The sequence below is a fragment of the Larimichthys crocea genome, chromosome III, assembly GCF_000972845.2.
Source record: "Larimichthys crocea isolate SSNF chromosome III, L_crocea_2.0, whole genome shotgun sequence".
Lineage (NCBI taxonomy): Eukaryota > Metazoa > Chordata > Actinopteri > Sciaenidae > Larimichthys > Larimichthys crocea.
Window position 1 is genome coordinate 1,064,682 of NC_040013.1, and position 6,803 is coordinate 1,071,484.

Sequence of the window (6,803 nt, forward strand, 5' to 3'; positions counted from 1 at the left end):
GAGGTGGATGGTGCCGTCCAGCAATGTTAGCTCAGTCTGTTAGCTGCCTGTTAGTCAGTTTGTTAGCTGCTGGTTAGCTGCTGTTAGCCTCAGTTTGTTAGCTGCTGTTAGGGGGCTGCTGTTGCTGAGGTTTGTTAGCCGCTTGTTAGCGCTACTGTTAGCTATGTTGGCATGCCAAAGGAAACCGCCCTAAGCTGGTTTAAATCGTACTTTTTAGATCGACCAGTTGTGTTCACGTTCATTGATGACTCCTCCTTTCTGGGTTCGGGAGGCAGACACGGTCAACACCGCTTAAAATGACTTAAGACTTTCCTTTTTGATAAAGCCTCGATAGTTATGGCTGGCTCAGGGTCATCCCTTAGTTCGCTGCCATAGGATTGACACTGCCGGGGGACCCCCCGGGGTTATGCCTGTCAGGCGCGGTATGGTTGAAGATGCACACATCTCCCTACCGAAAACTCTCTCTCTCTTCTCTCTCTCTCTCTCTCTATCTCTCTATTCTTTCTCCCTCTCTCCTCTCTCTCTCTATAATCTATATATATATATATATCTATAGATAGTATATATATATATATATAGTATATATCCATCTCTCTCTATATATCTCTCTCTATATTTCTCTATACTCATCGCTTAAATCATCTCTCTATCATGATCTCTCATGATCTCTCCCATATCTCTCCATTCTACTGTGGACAGTCTCATTAATGCATGTTTACTAACCAAAAACTTCCCGGAGGTTCTGTGCTCTTCGTCACTTGCAGCAGGTTCTGTGGATCGTGGTGCTGCTGTGATTCCTGCTGACGCCACACATATATTATTACTGTCATTATTACGCAATATCTATTACTGTAATCATTTTTAATCATTCATTAGATTCATTCATTTTACAGTCATTGTACAATATGTTGTGTGTGATTTGTCACTGTACCACGTGACATCCATTGCACGTCTGTCCGTCTGGGAGAGGGATCCTCCTCTGTGGCTCTTCCTAGGTTTTCTTCCACATTTTTTTCCCTGTTTAAACAGGGTTTTTTTGTGGGCAAGTTTTTTCCTACTCGAACCGGGGTCTTAAGACAGAGGGTGTCACTCCTGTACAGATTGTAAAGCCCTCTGAGGCAAATGACTTGTGACTTTGGGGCTATACCAAATACAAGTGAATTTGTTAGCTCAGTTTGGTTTAGCTGCTGTAGCCTCAGTTTGGCTCCAGTTTGTTAGCTGGCTGTTAGCCAAGTTTGTTAGCTGCCGTTCGCTCAGTTGTTAGCCGCTGTTAAGCTCAGTTTGTTAGCTTTTGCTGTTTGCTAATGTTACTCAGTTTGGTTGTAGGCTCAGTTTTTAGCTTGCTGTTAGCTCATTTGTTAGCTGCTGTTAGCTCAGTTTTGCTCAGTTTGTTAGCTGCCGTTAGCAGCGTTTGTTAGCCGCTATTAGCTCATTTGCGCAGTTTGTAGCTGCCGTTAGTCAGAGTTTGGTTCAGCTGCTGTTAGCTCGTTGTTAGCTGCTGTTAGCTCAGTTTTGGCTCAGTTTGTTGGCTGCCGTAGCACAGTTGTTGACCGCTATTGAGCTCAGTTTGCTCAGTTTTGTTAGCTGCCGTGAGCAGAGTTTGTTAGCTGCTGTTAGCTCAGTTTGTTAGCTGCCGTTAGCTCAGTTTTTTAGCTGCCGAGCTCGTTTGTTAGCTGCTGTAGCTCAGTTTGCTCAGTTTGTTGGCTGCCGTTAACACAGTTTGTTGCTGCCGTTAGCAGAGTTTTGTTAGCTGCGTTAGCCACAGTTTGTTAGGCTGCCGTTAGCCAGTTTGTGTAGCTGCCGTTAGCTCAGTTTGTTAGCTGCTGTTAGCTCAGTTTGCTCAGTTGTTGCTGCCGTTACACGTTTGTTAGCTGCTGTTAGCATAGTTTGTTAGCTGCTGTTATCGCAGTGTTTGTTAGCCGCTTTTAGCTCAGTTGTTAGCCGCTGTAGCTCAGTTCTCTGTTAACTGTTCGTTAGCGCTGTTACTCAGTTTGTTAGCTGCTGTTAGCTCGTTGTAGCTGCTGTAGCTCAGTTTGGTGCTGCCCGTTAAGCTCAGTTGTTAGCTGCCGTTAGCTCAGTTTGTTAGCCGCCTTAGCTCGTTGTTAGCTGCCGTTAGCTCTTGTTTGGTGTTGTTTGTTTGTTGCCACAAAGCAGCGGAAATCGTCTGTTTCCACTTCAGACGCTCAGTCGCGTACGTGAGCGTGACAGACAAGGTAAATGCATCAATAAAATGGGCGTGCTGCCAACTTTCCATCATCGCTCATAACAGTTTACTCGCCGCTTGTAGCGACTGGCACCTCAGACCTATACAACTGTCACAGGAACAGTAAACACACTCGGCAGCAGAGAAAAGGACGAGCTGAAGCGCTAAACAGGCTACATGTGGTATCGTGACACGTGCTGATTTTTGTCTGTTTGTGAAGGCATGTCCCAAAAAACACATTTTTATTATTATGAATGAGTCCCAAAAGGTCCAAGGTGACGTCCTCACAAACTAAAGAGACACACCCACAATAAAAGGTCCAGTGTGGTCCAGATTTAGGAGCTCTATTAGAGAATGTTTGTTACTCATAGCTATTGAAGTTGGTAGCTGCTGTTAGCTAATGTTACTCAGTTGTTAGCTCATGCGATTTGAATTTGGGTAGCTGCTTTAGCTTATGTTAGTTCAGTTTGTTAGGCAATGTTAGCTCAGTTTTGTTAGCTATGCTATTTGAATTTGGTAGCTGCTGTTAGCTTATGTTAGCTTCAGTTTGTTAGCTCTGCTATTTGAATTGGTAGCTGCTGTTAGCTAATATAGTTCAGGTTTTGTTAGCTAATGTCAGCTCAGTTTGTTAGCTGCTGTTTTTTGTAGCTATATCAGTTCAGTTTGTTAGCTAATGTCAACTCAGTTGTTAGCTGCTGTTAGCTAATGCTATCTGAATTTGGTAGCTGCTGTTAGCTAATGTTAGCTCAGTTTGTTAGCTCATGCTATTTGAATATGGTAGCTGCGTTCTATTTAGCTCGGTTTGTTAGCTGCTGTTAGCTTAATATTAGTTCAGTTTGTTAGCTAATGTAGCTCCAGTTTGTTAGCTCTGCTATTTGAATTTGGTAGCTGCTGTTAGCTAATGTTAGCTCAGTTTGTTAGCTGCTGTTAGTAAGCTATCGAATTTGGTAGCTGCTGTTAGCTAATTTAGTTCATTTGTTAGCTAATGTTAGTCAGTTTGTTAGCTGCTGTTACTAATGCTATCTGAATTTGGTAGCTGCTGTTAGCTAATGTTAGTTCAGTTTGTTAGCTAATGTCAGCTCAGTTTGTTAGCTGCTGTTAGCTATGCTATCTGATTTGGTAGCTGCTGTTAGCTAAGGTTAGTTCAGTTTGTTAGCTAATGTTAGCTCAGTTTGTTAGCTCATGCTATTTGAATATGGTAGCTGCTGTTAGCTAATGTTAGCTCAGCTTGGTAGCTGCTGTTAGCTCAGTTTGGTAGCTGACATAGATCAGAAAACGTTGACTGAAGCTCGAGGTGACGTCTTTAAACTAAAGATATTCAGTTCACTATCACAGATGAAAATACATCTGAGGATCTGAAATCTGAATATCTGGACTAACTAATCGATCGTTGCAGTTCCTAACCTTCTCTCTGCTTCGTGCAACAGTGTTGCCTGACACATCGACATAAAACGTGACTGTGAGAAAAAAAAAGGTGCAACTCTGCAGAAAAAGTGAGAAACAAAGACGCTGAACAAAACAAATCCTACCGCTCGGAGAGGCCAGTCGAAGCAGTTTCCCAACCAGAGGAGCAAAGAGGCTCTAAGAAGGACCATGAGGACTTTGTGCAAAACAGTCAGACCCATGAAGACCGAGAAGCTGCAGCCCGACCAACAAACTGAAGTGAAGACAAGAGTCACGGAAAGCAGCTCGTAACGGAGAGAGAGAGAGAGAGAGAGCGCTGAGCAGAGAGAGTGAATTATGCCTAAAAGGAAGATGGTGATCCAGTCTGCGACACATCAGCAGACAGCAAACATCACAAACAGTCACCTCTGGGTCCGGGTCAGAGTTAATAACACGTATAACTGCATTCATTCAGTTTTATAGAATGAGACGTTATATCTACGTCTGCACTGGGTTATTGAGGGTTTATGTAAAGATATAAACATTATTATTCTCTGTGGCTCAAAAAAAAAAAAAGACCTTTTCTTCCTAAACACTTTTCCTCGATGGAAAAGGTCATGAGGCCACGACTGCTGTTACGCGACGTTATTGATGTGATCTGTGGTAAAACTACAAACTCAGAAGATGGACACAAAACAAGGTCCTCGTGCGCTCTGACTGCGACGTCCTGGTGAAACACGTGACTTCACAGAATGTAAAATAACACATACGATACAAACTATCGGAGATAAGAACAGGGGCGCAGATAGTGGGTGTGTCAGGTGTGTCATGACACCCCCACTTTGAATGACCGTAGATCCGTCCCACCACTTTTATGTAGCTTAACGTTTTTTTTTTTTTTTAAACTTTGTCTTCTTCAAATCTTCTGATTCAAGCATCACGAGGAAACCAAAATATGAATTAACATAATATTTGGTTTACTGAGGTGTGTGCTGATGTGCATGCGTTGTGTGTAACAACGCGTACGCATCAAGCAAGTGACCGTTTGGACTGTGCAGCAAAGAGTGTGGAGTCGTCGTCGACTTTGGTTGCCACGGTTTCCAACGATCACTTGGACAGCTAGCTGCACGTTCAGCACGGCATGGCATGATGAGAAGGACAACAAAAAGCAAAAGACTATTGCGTCATTTTTTCAAAAAGTCACTTCTGTAAGTAAATTGTACTTTTTAAATATAACTTCATCACACCACTTGCATTTCTGAGAGTCTCGAAGCAATGTCCTCTCGTGAAAGTAAAATCGTACGAGGCAAGAGACAAACTTTCGCCTTCTGTCTCCGCGTAGCCTGTAGCCTACATGTAAATACCTCGTTGGACATTAATAACGTAATGCCGTTTTAAGTTAATCTGACTTTCCTCGCCAGCACGAGCATAGGCAGGGCCGGCCTAGCTATGGGCAATGTGGGCGGCCGCCCAGGGCGCATTCTCCGTGGGGGGCGCACGAACGCCCGAAGGCGCGCGGGCGCCCCGGGAGCGGGGTGTGACAAGGCAGAGGGGGGGTCGGACAGACCGATGGGGGCGCACGCATCCAGGGGGCACGGCGCATCCAGGGACGAGAAAATGTTCGCTCGGGGGGGGGGGGGGGGGGGCATTGGGGGGCAGCTTCGTCCCCCCCAGTTTCTCAAACCTATCTGCGCGCCGGATAAGAAAGGAAACACGGAGGCTCCTTTCCTTATTCAGAGCATTCAAACTCATCATGGACATCGGTGAGGAACCTTCATGAACAACCTCAGGTTCAGGGTTTTCACTGACGGGGAGGGCAAGGTGATTAAACAAACGCACACCTGACGAGTTGACTTTGCGTCAGGGTCATCCATGATGTGAGGCGTCGGCTTTTTCTGTGGAGAGAAAATCTCTACCCGGCAACTTTACAGGAACATTGCGTGACGACCTACTTCCAGCTGCTCGCTCATTTCTTACGTGCTGAACTCGCGGTGACGTTTGAACTCCCCCCATGGAGTCTGTACGTCACCGCTGAGTAAACGTCGGTTCCTTCACAAGACAAAGACGATGAAGGTGCACCGGAGTCCGTCGTCACCTCCTGACGTCTCTACAGGACCTGAACTCTTTGAGGACTCCGAGGTGACGAAACCCCCACGCCACAAAAACAGGTTTCCTAAGACCGTGACCTATCACAAGACCTGAGGCCTGCTTTGACATTTCACACCTAGTAACCTTGGATTTAACATCTGCTGGAGGAACCTTATCTGGGGTTGGCTGCAGGTTTAGCAGGACGTCCCAGTCAACATCCCAGCTCCTCCTGGAGGCGTTTCAGGCTAGATAGGTTACATAATCCCTTCAGCAGGTTCTGGGTCTGCCCCGGGGGTAAACCAGTTGGACTGGGCCTGAACATCCCCAAGGAATGTTGAACCACCTCAGCTGGCTCCACTCCAAGCTCTTGGCCAATCTCAGTGGTGAAAGCTCCTTTGATGCCACAATCATCCATCATTACCCAGCGCTCATTACCGTAGGTGAGGGTTGGAAGTAGATGGACTGGAACATCGAGAGCTTTGCCGTCAGGCTCAGCTCCATCTGAACAATAACTGGTACTGGTCCAACGTCACAGAACTGCAGACGCCGCACAACTTACGCAACCATTTACCGTCACAAGACCTCGAGATGCTTGGAGCCACCAGAAGCACGGCGGTCTGCACGTGAGCAGCTCAAGCTGACAGGAAGTCAGGCACTGAAACGGCATAAAGAATCTGGCGATTTTCAAAATAAAACAAGCAAGAGTGACGTCAAACACTTCTGGAGCCAGCCTCAAGTGGCGGAAAAGAGGAACTGCAGTTTTTGTGGGGGGGGGATTGGTGGGGCCACTTGGCTCTTCCAGCCCTCTGAGGCCCCAGAGTTGGTCAGTCCGGCCCTGCATATGGAGCCCATCCTCTTAGTGAACGTTATTTAATGTTTTCTTTTGAAGCTCATTTGGAGCCACGATCTCAGTGTTTTGGTTCATGACCGTAGACGGACTGGACCGTCCACAACACCAGACCCTGAGATACCTGAACTCCTTCACCTGGGGCGGCGGCTCGCTCCTGGAGGAGCATCCACCGTTTCCTTGCCTCAGACTCGGCGGTTGTTTCATTCTCGGCGGCTCACTTGCATCGCTACGTCTTTCTGCGACACCAAACATCTCGCACATATCTTCATCTTCACCCTC